At 31.0% G+C, this 16479-nt stretch overlaps 1 long non-coding RNA gene and 1 pseudogene across 2 annotated transcripts; one reads left to right on the top strand and one right to left on the bottom strand.

Annotated features, from left to right (window-relative positions):
* LOC141543986 (dnaJ homolog subfamily A member 1-like) overlaps positions 1 to 16479 on the top strand; it is a 231113-nt pseudogene that overhangs the window by 124827 nt on the left and 89807 nt on the right.
* On the bottom strand, positions 420 to 13213 carry LOC141544629 (uncharacterized). Of its 2 annotated transcripts, none has more exons than XR_012482718.1 (3): positions 12977 to 13213; positions 1800 to 1899; positions 420 to 627 (listed from the first exon to the last, which is right to left on the bottom strand). It is a non-coding gene; the product is annotated as an uncharacterized LOC141544629 (long non-coding RNA). The 2 variants fall into 2 exon arrangements; XR_012482719.1 differs by lacking the exon at positions 12977 to 13213 and adding an exon at positions 10391 to 10596.

Below are 16479 nucleotides of genomic sequence, written 5' to 3'. Positions count from 1 at the left end.
ATTTTCTGACTTTGTGTTTACATTTATATTTATATGCCATATTCTTGGATTGAATGTGAACTTCCTGATGGCACTTCACTTTTTGCCTTTCACCCTCAGTGCCCCCAACAGTGCTTGGCACACACAAGGCACCTGATAAATATATGTTGATTAAAGACAATCTGTGCTTCAAAACATAACATGATGAAGTAAAAATGGGCAGCTACTGGAAATTGTTCCAAACAGGAAGATGGACCACATGCCATTGAATAAAAAGGATTCATTGTAGGGTTCATTATACTATTATGTTAAAGATTTTTCATTTTTCATTTCCTAATCTCACATTTTCTTTATTTTACATTAAATTTTATAATACAATGCTTCACTGAAAGAGAAATGCTTTCAAGTCTTTATTTAAACTTATGAGTTCCATACCTGCCTCCATAGAATTCTCTATCACATTCTACTTTGTAATGCCTTAATTGGGATTATTTTTACTTATTTCTGAGAATTTTTCCTGGATTTCACTAATCATCTTTTATACACGCTTAATTTTTCTTTTGAGTTGTGTCCATTGCGCCTTTTTAAATGTTACTGATGATTCATACATAAGAACTTCTTCCTGATATTCACCAAGGTAAATTGAATCTGCATAAAGAAAAATACAAGTAAATAAACATAGTAGGATTTTAAGTTCTGCAGGACAGTAGCAGTATATTTAGAATTCAGATCCTCTGGCACTGATAAAATCATCTCTACATGTGAATTTTAAGATTATATCAAAATATTATTTTGTCAATAGATTTAAATTGAATTTTAAATAACTTATATTTGATTATTGTAGACAGCTAAAAAGAATCTCGAAGTTGCACATTTATTAAGAACATTTTGAAGATTATTAATATTTTGGTCACTTAGAGAAAGGTTCTACAACTTTACTTATCATGTCAATTTCTTCAATGTTTTCTATTATCAACCAAATAAAATTCATAGATCTTATACGCTGGCATTCAAAATGTATAATGCACATTAAATAATATAGCACATATAGAATTGCTTGATTTGTCTATACGCACAAAGCTAGTCCTTGTACAATTTTAATAATTTACCTTTTCATATTTACTTCTTTTTGTTATATATTGTCCAGTAAAACTGGACTTTTCATTGTCATTTTTCAGTCTCTTTGCTGACAATTCCCATGTAAGACATGTTTATTCCAGTCCCCTAGACTCCCATGACATACTGAATTCATACACATCTTTTAAAATTTTACAACACAAATGCTACTTCCAAATTTAAAAAAAAAATTTATACTTGATAGCTGATGTTCTTTCCCACTGTACACTTCACATAGCAATATCACTATACTCTTTATTTACTTGTTATTTTATCATTTAACTGTTAATTATTTGGGTGTTTTAAAATTAGATTTATCTATATAAGCTCTTTCCCCCTCATAGACTATATACATTTACTAAGGACAAGGACTTTGTCTTATCTAAAATTTGTGTATTTGGCACACAGTATGCTTTTTGCACTGGAATCCATAGTGAGCCATCTTTGACTACTTCTATAGTTGGAAAAATAATCACCCAGAAGTTGAAATAATAATCATTTTTAGCTTGGCAAAAGTCTGCCAGGGATTAGATACCAATACTAGAGCCTCCAAGAATACAAAGTCATCTCTATTCTACTATGGGTCAATGCAATAGAACCTGTGTTTTCTTCTTGGATATAAACTTTGGTTTTGTTGATTATTTGGTTACTGTTGGTTACTGTTAAACACTGGTATCCATTGGAAAATTTAAAATGAATCTTACCCTTAATATGATTTGAGGGAGGAAAATTACAGTCCACTGTATCTGTCTCAAGTGACTGAGTGAGATCATCAAGTGTTTTTGCAGCCATCTCTCCTTTATCCTATAAAATACATAAAGGTAAAGCAATAAGTTGATGTAAAATTATTGTAAAATAAAGAGAAATGATAACAATGACTTATATTTAGATAGCAAGTTAAGCTTTTCACAGCAGTTATTTGTTATACATTATCTCACAGCATCCAAACAAAAATTTCATGACAAAATCACTACTCATAATTATTTTACAAATGAGTAAACAGGCTATAAGAGGTGTTAGGTAACTTATCCAAAGTCATACAGTTAGCCAAGAGCCTAAGAACAGCTTCAAATTCAGGTCTTCTTGACTATTCACTAGGCCCCATACCTACCCAGAACCTGATTTAGCAACCTTATGAAAATTAACACAAATAGTTACAACATCTCTTATACTTAGCCAATATTCTTCATCTTACTTATGAAAGAAATGAAGGAAACTCCAGCAACATAATTAATTTTCTGGCATTAACATGGACACATTTCACGTGAAGACTATTTCTAATGCTATCCTTTTTCTGAATAAATATTCCTATGTTTATAATGCAGAAAAAGATTCTTTTCTGTTGACAGAAAATTGCATATTTTTCTAAATTAATTTATATTTTATCAGATTTTATAATACCTTATTATTTTTATTTAATGTATTCCTTACAAGCCTAAAAGACAAATAATTTATTTTAGTGTTAATATAAACATGAAATGTATTGTTGTATAAAATATTCGATTTTAATATAGATTACCTCAAAATCATAAGGTTTTCATGTTTCTAGTCAATCACATAAACCACAGAAACAGTATTTCATCTCATAGCCATAATTTGTAATAAATACTGATCTTTTCCTCTTTTATAAATGTTTGTTTTTTAAGTTTCCCAAATCTTTTTTACCCTTCTACCTGAACTCTTTACAATTGGGCATTAAAACATTGATTATAAATATGTATAGCAAAATAACTAATTTCTGCATTCACTATGTCCAAAAAAAAAAAAAAAAAAAAAAAAACCCAGAAAGAAATCTGTCTCATTCTACACTCTGTAGCATTTTATCTATCTAGGTGAGTAGCATGTTTCATCATTTGTCCCCTGAAATTATGATGGCTCATTATACTGATAAGAATGATAAAAGTTCCTTATTCTTTCAAAATTGCTTGACTTGACCATATTGTTCTCATTATAATAGTATTCCATCATATTTCTATACCTCTGTTCTCCCTTCAATTAGCTTGTCCCTTGAAAAAAATTTTAAAAGAAATACAAAATAATTCTGAATTAACATGTGAATTTCTTTACTTAAAAAACAAAAACAAAAACTTGGGGGCAGTTTATTGTGCAGTGGATATAACACCAGCCCTGAAGTCAGTAGGATGTGAGTTCAAATGTGATCTCAGACACTTGCTAGCTGTGTGACCCTGGCCAAATAACTCAACACCAATTACCTCAGAAAAAACAAAACAAAACAAAACAAAATCTTGAGATACCTCAAAATGTTGGTCAAAAAATCTTAACTTGTAATAGAATACCAATGATTTATTTTTTCAGTTGTTCATATTCCAAATTGCTTGCTATTAAGATTCTAAAAGGACAAGAATATGAGAAGAAAACTGTAATGTTTGTAGATATAAACTGAGTAATCAACAAATATTATTTCCATCATTTTACACTGTATTCTAAGTTTTATAAAATATTAACCATGGTAACTAACATAAATATATTTTTTGTAAGTCAAGTTATATGAACCTTGGGTTCTATTCATTACATTGTAAGCTGTAAGAGATAGTTCTTTTTTTTTTTTTTTTTGACCTCTAGAGAAAATACTCTTGTTGATGAGACTATACAGAAATCCTCTGTAATACTGAAATAAGAAACATACTATGAAATACGTTCTAGGTATTTAAAAATAACAAGATATGTCCTACAAATAAGAAGGAGAAATAAATTTCACATAAGTAAACTATGGTAAAGTATAGGTGAAGAAAATGGGTTCTCTCCTTTCCCAGGGACTTATCAACTATGATATTAACAACAATGATAAGTTAAATAGAGTGTATACTGCATCCATCCAGTCTGGGAGGAAGCTGGTAAAGAAATAAATAAATAAACTTCATACCGCAAGGACAGACCCCCAAAAGATTTTTAACCATGAGTAAAAAGCTAAAGAAAACCATTTATTTCTTCTACACAGAGAAAGAACGTGTATCCAACCCCGAGGAAGTTAATAGCAGAGAGTCTGCAGATAACAGCCTAAAGGGGAATGATACCTGCCCCCCATCACATAACTCTCTCCTAGAAGAGGCTATTAAAAAAGTTAAGAGAGTTTGAAGAAAAATGGGGAAAGGAAAGAGAAGCTATGATAGAGAATAACAATGTCCTGAAATTTGAGTTGGAAAAAATAAAGAATTCAGAGGAGGTGCAGGGAAACAAAATTTGAGAATTGGAAAAGGTTAAAAAATCACAAGAAAGTAGGATTTCTGAATTGGAAAAAATAAAAAAGTCTCAAGAAAGTAGGATTTCTGAATTGGAAAAAGAAAATAACTCTCTAAAATATTAGGGAAATGGAAAAAAAATTCAATAGAGCAAAATAATTCATTTAAAAACTCAATTGGGCATATACAAAAATAATTTAAAAATGTGAATGAAGAAAATAACTCATTAAAAATCAGGACGGAACAAATAGAAATGAATGATTCATTGAGAACCCAAGAATCTGTCAAACAAAACAAAACCAAAAAAAAAAAAAAAAAAAAAGAAAAGAAAAGCTGGAGAACAATGTCAAATACTTACTGGGAAAATCTGTAGACCTGGAAAATAGATTTAGGAGAGTTAATCTGAGGATCATTGGTCTTCCTGAAAAGTATGATCAAAAAAAGAGCCTAGTTTCTATTTTACAGGAAATTATCAAAGAGAACTATCCAGAGATAATAGAAGCAGAAGGTAAAATAGGCGTTGAAAGAATTCATTGAACACCTTCTGAAAAAGACCCTAAAAAAAGAACACAGAATATTGTGGTTAAGCTGCAGAACTAACAAACAAAGGCAAAAATATTGCAAGCAGCTAGAAAAAAGCAATTCAAATATCAAGGTGCCACAATAAGGGTTACTCAAGATCTGGCTGCCTCCACATTGAAAGATTGAAGGGCCTGGAACCTGATATTCCAAAAGGCAAAAGATCAAGGATTGCAACCAAGAATAAACTACCCAGCTAAGTTTAGAATTTTCTTATAGGGAAGAAGATGGTCATTTAATGAAACAAAAGAAAAAAACCAGACTTAAACAGAAAATTGGATGTACATCCACAAGACTGAACAGAAACAGAAAAAGGTAAACAGAACCCTTGAGAACTGTATCTCTGTTGTGGATATACAGAAAGTCCACATGGATAATTTAATTTTACTGATTTAACATAAAAAAGAAGTAGAAAAGGGAAGGGGGTAGTATCAGAAAAAGAGGAAGGAGTGATAAAAAGCGGGAAAGTACATCCCAGGAAGAGCCATAGAATATCTACCACATCTGAGGAAATTGAGAAAGGGGGAGAAACATTGTGTGAATCTTACTCTCATCATAGTAGGCTCAAAGAGTAAATAAGTGATATATTTGTTTTTCAGAGAATTCTCTCTCACCTCATTAAAAGGGGGGAAGAGGAAAAAGGAAAATGAAAACTGGAATAAGGGAAGGGACATGGAAGGAGGGGGGAGGGATGCTAAAAAGGGAGGGCTGCACGTCACAAATGGGGTCTATAAATTAAATATTGGGGAAGGGTTAAGGGGGGGTCAAGGGGAAAAAGCATAATCTGTGGAAAATATGATGGTAGGAAATACAGAATTAGTAATTTTAACTGTAAATGTGAATGGGATGAACTCTCCTATCAAATGGACACGGATAGCAGACTGGATCAAAAGTCAGAACCCTACAAGATGTTTTTTACGGGAAACAAACTTAAAGCAGGGAGATACATACAGAGTAAAGGTAAAAGGTTGGAGCAGAATCTATTATGCTTCAGGCAAAGACAAAAAAGCAGGGGTAGCCATCCTTATCTCAGATCAAGCAAAAGCAGAAGTTGATCTAATTAAAAGAGATAAGGAAGGAAACTATATCCTGCTAAAAGGTAGCATAAATAATGAAGCCATATCAATACTAAACATATATGCACCAAGTGGTATAGCATCTAACTTTCTAAAGGAAAAGTTAAGAGAGTTGCAAGAAGAAATAGACAGTAAAAACATAATAGTGGGAGATTTCAACCTTGCACTCTCAGATTTAGACAAAACAAATAAGAAATAAATTAAAACATTAGAAAAACTAGGTATGATAGATCTTTGGATAAACTGAATGGTGATAGAAAGTAATATACTTTCTTCTCAGCAGTTCATGGAACCTATACAAAAATTGACCATATATTAGGACATAAATATCTCAAAATTCACTGCAAGAAGTCAGAAATAATAAATGCCTTCTTCTCCGATTACAATGCAATAAAAACTACATTCAATAAAAGTTATGGGTAAATGACCAAAAAGTAATTGGAAACTGAATAATCTCATCTTAAAGAATGACTGGGTGAAACAGCAAATTATAGAAACAATTAATAATTTCACCCAAGATAATGACAATGAGACATCATACCAAAATCTTTAGATGCTTATTTGAACAAAATAGAGAAAGAGAAGATTAACGAATTGGGTCTTCAACTTAAAAAGCTAGAAAAAAATTAAAACCCCCAACCAAAAATCAAACTTGAAATATAAAAATTAAAAGGAGGAATCAATAATATTCAAAGTAAAAAAAAAAACAAAACTATTGAATTAATAAATAAAACAAAGAGTTGGTTTTATGAAAAAGCCAATTAAATAGATAAACCTTTGGTAAATGTGATCAGAAAAAGGAAAGATGAAAATCAAATTTTTAGTCTTACAAATGAAAAGGGGGATCTTTCCCCCAATGAAGATGAAATTAGAGAAATTATAAGGAATTACTTTGCTAACTTTATGCCAATAAATGTGATAACTTAAGTGAAATGGATGACTTCCTCCAAAAATACAGGCTTTCCAGATTAAGAGAAGAGGAGATAAATTGGTTAAATAGTCCCATTTCAGAAAAAGAAATAGAACAAGCTATTAATCACCTCCTCAGGAAATAATCCCCAGGACCAGATGGATGTATATGTGAATTCTACCAAACATTTAAAGAACAATTAGCCCCAATGTTATGTAAACTATTTGAAAAAATAGGGGATGAAGGAGTCATACCAAACTCCTTTTATGACAAAGATATGGTACTGATACCTAAATCAGGTTGATCAAAAACTGAGAAATAAAATTATAGACCAATCTCCTTAATGAATATTGATGCTAAAATCTTAAATAAGATATTAGCAAAAAGACTCCAGAAAATCATCCCCAGGATAATACACTATGATCAAGTAGGCTTGATACCAGGAATGCAGGGCTGGTTTAATATTAGGAAAACTATTCGTATAATTGACCATATTAATAATCAAATTAATAAAAACCATATGATCATCTCAATAGATGCAGAAAAGGCATTTGATAAAATTCAACATCCATTCCTACTAAAAACTCTTGAGAGTATAGGAATAAATGGACTATTCCGTAGAATAATCAGTAGCATATATTTATAACCTTCAGTAAGCATAATATGCAATGGAGAAAAAATGGAAACTTTCCCAGTAAGATCAGGAGTGAAACAAGGTTGCCCACTATTAGCATTACTATTCAATATAGTACTAGAAACGCTAGTCTCAGCAATAAGAGCCGAGAAATAGATTCAAGGAATTAGAGTAGGAAATGAAATCAAACTATCACTCTTTGCAGATTACATGATGGTATACTTAGAGAACCCCAAAGACTCTGCTAAAAAGCTATTAGAAATAATTCAGAATTTTAGCAACATTGCAAGATACAAAATAAATCCACATAAATCCTAAGCATTTTTATATATCACCAACAAAATGCAACAGCAAGAGATACAAATAGAAATTCCATTCCAAACAAATGTTGAGAATATAAAATATTTGGGAATCCATCTACCAAAGAAAAGTCAGGAATTATATGAGCAAAATTATGAAACACTTGCCACAAAAATAAAGTCAGATTTAAATAATTGGAAAGACATTCAGTGCTCTTGGATAGGCTGAGCGAATATAATAAAGATGACAATACTCCCCAAACTAATTTATTTATTTAGTGCTATACCAATCAGACTCCAAAGAAACTATTTTAATGACCTAGAAAAAATAACAACAAAATTCATATGGAAGAATAAAAGGTTGAGAATTGCAAGGGAACTAATGAAAAAAAAAGTCAGATGAAGGTGGTCTAGGTGTACCTTATCTAAAGCTATATTATATAGCAGCAGTCACCAGAACCATTTATTATTGGCTAAGAAATAGACCAGTTGATCTGTGGAACAGATTAGGTACAAAGGACAAAAAAGGGTACATTTATAGCAATCTAGTGTTTGACAAACCCAAAGATACCAACATTAGGGATAAAAATTCATTATTTGAAAAAAAACTGTTGGGGAAAATAGAAATTAGTATGGCAGAAATTAGATATGGATCCACACTTAACACCATATACCAAGATAAGATCAAAATGGGTCCATGACTTAGGCATAAAGAATGAGATCATAAATAGATTAGAGGAACATAGATTAGTCTACCTCTCAGACCTGTGGAGGAAGAAGCAATTTATTACCAGAGGAGAACTAGAGCTCATTATTGAACACAAAACAGAAGATTTTGATTACATCAAACTAAAAAGTTTTTGTACAAACAATACTAATGGAAACAAGATTAGAAGGGAAGTAACAAATTGGGAAAATATTTTTATAGTTAAAGGTTCTGATAAAGGTCTCATTTCCAAAATATATAGAAAATTGACCCTAATTTATAAGAAACTGAACCATTCTCCAATTGATAAATGGTCAAAGGATATGAACAGACAATTCTCAGATGAAGAAATTGAAACTATATCCACTCACATGAAAGAGTGTTCCAAATCACTACTGATCAGAGAAATGTAAATTAAGACAACTCTGAGATACCACTACACACCTGTCATATTGGCTAAGAAGAAAGGAACAAATAATCATGAATGTTGGAGGGAATGTGGGAAAACTGGGACACTAATTTGTGAAAGAATCCAGCCATTCTGGAGAGCAATTTGGAACTATGCCCCAAAAGTTTTCAAAGTTGTGATCCAGCATTGCTGCTATTGGGCTTATATCCTAAAGAAATACTAAAGAAGGGAAAGGGACCTATATGCCAAAATGTTTGTGGCAGCTCTTTTTGTTGTAGCTAGAAACTGGAAGATGAATGGATGTCCATCAATTGGAGAATGGTTGGGTAAATTATGGTATATGATGGTAATACAATATTATTGCTCTGTAAGAAATAACCAGCAGGACGAATACAGAGAGTTTTGGAAAGACTTGCATCAACTGATGCTGAGTGAAATGAATAGAACCAGAAGATCGCTGTACACTTCAATGCTGTATGAGGATGTATTCTGATAGAAGTGGATATCTTCAACATGAAGAAGATCCTACTCACTTCCAGTTGATCAATGATGGACAGAAACAACTACACCCAAGAGAAGGAACAGTGGGAAGTGAATGTAAACTGTTAACACTATTGTCTATCTATCCAGGTTACTTAAACCTTCTGAATCTAATTTTTAATGTGTAACAAGAAAATTGGATTTATACACATATATTGTATCTAGGTTATACTGTAACACATGTAAAATGTATGGGATTGCCTGTCATCTAAGGGAGGGAGTAGAAGGAGGGAAGGGATAATTTGGAAAAATGAATACAAGGATAATGTTATAAAATTACTCATGCATATATATTGTCAAAAATTTTATAATAAATAAAATAATAACGTTTGAAAAAGTAAAAGGACATTAACTTTTTTCTCCTCAGGCCTGTCTTACAGAGTGATGTGTTGGTAACTAGATCTTTTTAATGATTTGCATGTCTGCAATTAAAAGTGTGAGGTTCTTGAGATTGAAGGTTTTCTGAGTTTTTTGTTGGTATCCGCAGTGCTTGGCTCATGATAAGCACTTCAGTTGGTTCATTCTTAAACATTTCTATATTGATGGGAAACTTTTTAACATCTAAAAGAATCTAACTAATTTTTGGAGTAGCTGTAAACCTATTCTCATATCTCATTAGCACTTATTATTTATACATTTGCAAACTTTTGAAAATTCCTTGCTTTGCTCCTTGCCATCCATATCTTTTATTTCATGCTATTCTTTTGGAACCCCTCATAGGTTATGTAATTCTTTCAATATACACTGATATAACAATTCCAAAATAAAAGAACATACTTACAGTAAGGAACAATATACATTAATGGGACCTTAATTCCTTTCTCAGCAAAAAACAAGTGGATGCAGAGTGAATCAGTATCTAGATTTTTAGAGCAAACTAAACATACCATGAATTTTAATATTTGATAATAATATTCCAATGGAATATTTTGACAAACTTACTCCTTTAAAAATGGTGCAAGAGTGCTAAATTTTCCCTGGAGGAAATGCTCATTATTGGAATTTCTTCCCCAGGAATTGTGTTTTCTTCATCTTTACCAAGCTGATGGCTCTCCATAGAAAATAGCTCATTAATTTTGCCATCTCTTCTGTTTTTAGTTAATTGATCATCTTTTCTCTCTAATGAGTCCATTTCGTTGTGTTGATGCTTTTTCTCCACCTTAAAGGAAAGGTTAGTATCATTGTCACTTTATTCCTAGTTGCCTCTCTGTGTCTAAATATGTGTGTGTTTATATATATTTATATAAAATATATGTTCTTTAATACATAAAATTTCATATATATATTTATATGGTAACAGGTACAAGTACTAGACTTTTGATGCTATGTTATGCTAATTTTAATTTTTCTACTTTTATTTTGAAATATACATTATCCTCAATATATATAACCTTCATTTTTTATATAATATTCAAAACTGGTCATACTTTTATAAGTTTTCTTAGAAAGCAGAAAAATGGGTTCATTTTCAAAAATGATAGCTTAATTATCTCATTTTGTTTTCTCATCCTATTTTCACATGCTTCTCTCATTTCTCTCCTTTAACAAGCAGACAGGGATAAAGAGATAAAATAGCTGACTTATTTTTGGCCTTTTTTACCATGTCCCTATGACAAACAAATAGACCCAGTTCATTTCTAACTATAGGATGATTGTTTCCAATCCCATTTCTCATTTCTTTTTCCATTATTGTCAAGTTCAAAAAAATAAAACAAAAAACAAAAACAAAAAAATGCCCTAAAAGTAGTCATTGAAATATTGGACTAAAAACACAGGAAACTGAGGAGAGTGAGATTTAGGCAATGTGACTGCTATATTATGGAATATTAGTGCTATTCCCTGTGCAGGTGTACTGAATCAAAATCTTTTTAGAAAAGAAAAAAAATTAGGCAAAATAAAACTTAGTCTAATGCTCTCATTTTGTAGATGAGGAATCTGAAGCACAGATACATTAAATAACTTGGTCAAAATCATGCTAATAAAACTAATAGCAGAATCTAGTATTTCTGGGTATAAGCCCCACATTTGATTCAGAAATAATTTGCAATAGTTAGTACTTTGTAGAGAGATAGAAAGTTGTAGATTGATAGATTTCAGAGTTAGCATTGAGTTTCTCATCAGAAGTTTTAAGCTTAAATACCAAATTGAGATTCTATTTCCTTGTCTGTAAATATGTCCAAGCACTTTATAGGAATAGGAATGAAGATCAAATGAGATTACTATTTAATGATAGTTATACTCTCATTATTTTTGGACAGGACTTTTAAGATCATCAATTTGAGTGACTCCAAGTGAGGAAACTCCCTCAATAAAGTCAGATCAACCTCTGCTTCTAGTATCAGTTGCCTGGTAAAATCAATAGATTTGCTCAAGGTAACAACACATTAGAAGCAGCACTTTAATGTAAGTCTAACTCAATGAGTTTGCTTCTCTCTCCACTATCCTCTTTTATCTTCAGTTATTATTGTGAAAGGATAATGATAATTATAAGATAGACACATAAAAGTATATATGAGCCAACAGACTCCAGCTATGTAGTCTAACTTCTCTAAGCCTAACTCTTCCTCATTCATAAGGGGATTTGACTCCCTGACTTTCAATGTTTCTTCCAAAAAATAAAACTCAATGAATGAACTATACTAATTTAGTAGTATCTAAAGCCAGTCTCTTGAACAACCATGGCACAAGTCAGTGTTTTGCCATTGTTTTGCCATGTTTTCTCCCATTTTACATTATTTCTAAGTGCTAAAATGACAGGTACCTATAGCAAATTAAAATATATTTAGAAAAAGCAAGTAAATGCAAGAAGAGGAACAGCAAAGTTGAAGAGAGAAAATCTAGGTTTAAGTCTCAATTCTCTAATTTATTAGTGGTGGAATAGAGAAATAGTAAATTAATGTCCTTTTGAGAACTAATATTAAATGATTAATTTGCAAAGTTGTGTTTCATTTTGTTTTGAAACACAAAAAGTCATGATTTTAGTTATATCGGTAAAGGTGAATAATCAGATCATCATAAATGTATTAATTTAATCAGATGCATTTTTTAGAAATTACCCAAGTTTGGCTTATGTTTTCAGTATTTTAAGTCCCAACACGTTACATTTGGTTAAGAAAATAAAAATGACCATAGAAAGCATAATTCTTTCAAATATCATATATTACAAGGATTTACATAAAAATAATTTAAGTTCCTTATATTTCTTTTAGTTTGTGTTAGAATTATCTTTAGGCTTATCCTTGTTCTTTTGGTTACCTAGTCTAATATTTCAATTTGTATGTCTGATTTAGAAAATTCTTTGGTTATATGCCTAATATTTTGGAAATTGATGGTGTAATTTAGATGACCAAAATAAAAACTATAAAAAAAGACTTTCTGGATAATTTTCTTAATGCAACTTTCAATGTACATTGTACAGATAGCAGGCATTTGAACATAGTATTTTTATCATATGAAAATTCAATTGCACAGAAGGATTGAGGAAGAGGAAAAATAAATAGAATATATAGTGTCATGAGGTGAATCTACCTCTTTTTCTTATGGTATTTTTTCTTTATCCAATGTCAGGGACTCTGCTTGCAACATTCCTAACTCATTTATCAAACTTTGTAGATCTTGTTTTAATTCTTTATCCAGGTGCATTTTTGAGATTTTGTCCCCTTGTGGAAGTGAGTGTCTCCAATGCCTTAGCTCACTGGTAGAGTTACTGGCATTTCAATGACTATTCTCAAATAATATTTCTATATGTTTAGTTTTCTTCTTACATTTTCTTGCAGTATAAAGTTCAACCTTTTTTTCTTGGATGATTGCATCTTCCTTCATTTCATTTGAGTCCACGTTTTTTTTTTTTTTTTTTTTTTTTTTTTGTTTTTGTTTTTGTTTTTGTTTTTGTTTTTTTTATTTTCTGCATTATAAACAATATACTCTTCATATACATTTCAAGTACCTTCAACTTCTGGCTTATTATCATTCTTAGGCTTTGGGGTGCCAAGAATGTTTTCTTGGAAAGTGCTCTGTAAATTCTGTAAAACAACATTTTCCAAATCATGTTCTCTTCTTTCAGGAAATGACAGATGAATTCCTGTACTGAGAGGGCCTTGATATTTCTCCTTTTCCTCAGAGTCACTCAAGTTATTTGCCAAAGTAGATGAAACTTCTGGTAATTCTTTTGATAATTCTCCAAAGTCATCTTTTTGGAGTTTCTCTTTAGTCTCATCAGCAATTTTGTCCTTTTCATCAATTTCACCATGCACCTGCTTTAACTCAGTTTTCTGAATATTAAATTTATTTTTAACTTTCATTTTTTTTCTCTTTATTCCTCATTTTTCCATAACTTTCTTTCCAATTTGGCTTTTCATCTAAATGCATGTCATCACCATGAGATTTCTTATTGAATTTTGGTTGTTGAGATCTTTTTTTCCAGTTCAAAAATGGAAAACAAAGAAACTGAAATTGTTTCCTAGATGCTGTTTGTTCTGGTATGCTGGTTGTTTCCAAAGTAACTTTATCCTGGGGTAATGAAATAAGGACAAAGAACAATTAGAATTCAAACAAATGATAGTTAAACTTAATCTTTTTACCTTAGCATTTTAAATAATCCCAATTCATCTATATTTCAAAAGAATATTAGAAAAATAAAATTTTCTCTAAATGAAAGAACAAAATGAAATTGTAACATAAGTTTTATCTAGGATATTTTGTATTAGGTTAATTGTTATACTTGTATTGCATACTATGCATACTATATTCCTAACAAAACAAATAGGAAAATATCTCATTTCATATTTTATTAGTTTTTCCTGCTTTAAAAGGACAATTTTTAAAATAAAAAATAGATTATAAAGAGATTTTTCAATTATTTTTAATTAATAATTTTATTATCAATATTATTTTAATTGATAATTTTAAATGGACAAAATCATAATAGAGATATGTTCTATGTAATTTACCTAACCAAAAAAAAAAAAAAGTAAAATATAATGTTGAGATGGGATAAAAAAATTAAGGAGATGTTTTCAACTAGTAAATTTTTTTCACCACATTTATGTGTTTCTCTCTTTTTTAAAAATTTCTTTGAATTAAAGTTGAAAGAAAAGTGTAAAAATAGCAACTATAAATTATGACATAATTTTGAGGTAAACTAGAATGTGATTTAAAGGAAATGTATTTTCAAAAATATATACCTATATAGATTGTCCCCTTCTAAGTTTGGTTCCAGTCCATACAATCTCTCTTTTTTACAAATTAGAGGATAAGAATAAACAAGAGAAGACAAATGATTTTTGCATATAATTAAAGAATAAGAGATAAGAAATTATTACAAAATGATAACTTAGGCTCATTAATAGAATTATTGTGCCATAGAGTAGAAAGTAACTACTTCACAAAAGTCAAAATGTGATGCCCTGACCCAGTATAATCATTCAAATGTTCAAATGAGTTGGGATTATAATTCCATAATTAAATGTCACAAACCACAATATCGATGCTTACCTACCGATATTTTAGAATAAATCGTTTTTTAATAAATGTATACATGACAAAATCACATCATCTACCAATGACAACAATCAACTTTTTTTTGCCTTTTTTTTTTCTTGTTCAGTCATGTCTGATTTTTTTTCAGGACCTTATTGAAGTTTTCTTGGTAAACATACTGGAATGATTTGCCATTTCCTTCTCCAACTCACTTGGTTCATAGGAAACTGAAGGAAAAATTTTTTAAGTATTTTGACCAGGGTTACAAATCAATAGTTATTTAAAGCCATATTTTACTTAATAAATAACAAATATACAAATTTCAATTTATAACAAATTTCAAAGACAGAAATACTATGAAATGCATTCTAGGTATTTAAAAATAACAAGATATGTCCTACAAATTAGAAGGAGAAATTAAGTTCAAATAAATAAACTATGGTAAAGTATAGGTGAAGAAAATGGGTTCTCTCCTTTCCCAGGGACTTAACAACTATTATATTTACAACAATAATAAGTTAAATAGAGTATATACTGTTGTCCAGCCATATCCCCCACCACTGTCTCTATATCTACTGTTTAGTGGTTCTAAAAGTCCAGAAAGATGATCTCTTTTAGTGAAAACTATTGTAATAAAAAGCAATAAAAGCAGAGTACTCTGCTGCATGCACAAGAAACATAATATAATTATTGGATGAATAACGAAAAATCATGTTCCCATAGCACAAGAACTTTGCTTACAACAATCCAACTGATAACCTAGGCATTATCATCCCTATTTTAAAATGTGTGTGTGATATGTCCTAGATTCTCTTGCTAACATTGGCCTTGTGGTGCAGTGGAAAGTGAACTGAATCTGGAGTTCAAACCCCGGCTCTTCCTCTTTTTCACTGGTATCACTGAAAATAAACCACTTAGGAGCCTGGACTACATGACCCCTGCACTGCCTTCCAGTTCTCAACCCACCCTAGAACAGTAGGAGACAGGAGACTTGAGTCTTAAATCTTCTCACTCCGAGATTGGGATTATTACTAATGCTTGGGTATGTATGGTGAAAACTACTTTTCACAGACAAATGTCAATCCTGCTGTGTTCTGTTACCCCAATGAGTAGATTGGAGTGTATATCACTGGGGCAGGTTCCTCACATCTGAGAAAAAGAGAATTTCAACCATCAAACAGTGGGAAGTAATGTGGCATGTATAAAAAAGGGGAGTTTGGGCCCACTAGCTTTACCAGTAATAACCACCTTTCATGGAATGCATATGTCTCACGCACCAGAATACTCAGAAAGAACATTCAACTGGCAAACAGAAAAAAATCAGGAAAACAGTTTTCTACAAAGAGAAAAAGCACACATTGCTAATACTTTTCTATGAGCTAGTCGAATAGTAGTTTACCTTAATTCATCAGAATCTGTCTCACTTAAGGTGCTGTCATCATGACTACAGGGTAGGATATCAGATGAAGAATTCACCTTTTCACAAGTCATACTAGAATCATTGGAAATCCACTTCTCCTTTTCAGGCTTTTTTTTTTACATTTTTCCTATGC

The sequence above is a fragment of the Sminthopsis crassicaudata genome, chromosome 5, assembly GCF_048593235.1.
Source record: "Sminthopsis crassicaudata isolate SCR6 chromosome 5, ASM4859323v1, whole genome shotgun sequence".
Classification (NCBI taxonomy): domain Eukaryota; kingdom Metazoa; phylum Chordata; class Mammalia; order Dasyuromorphia; family Dasyuridae; genus Sminthopsis; species Sminthopsis crassicaudata.
The sequence above is the reverse complement of the archived record's forward strand: the minus strand, read 5'-3'. Positions and strand labels throughout refer to the sequence as shown.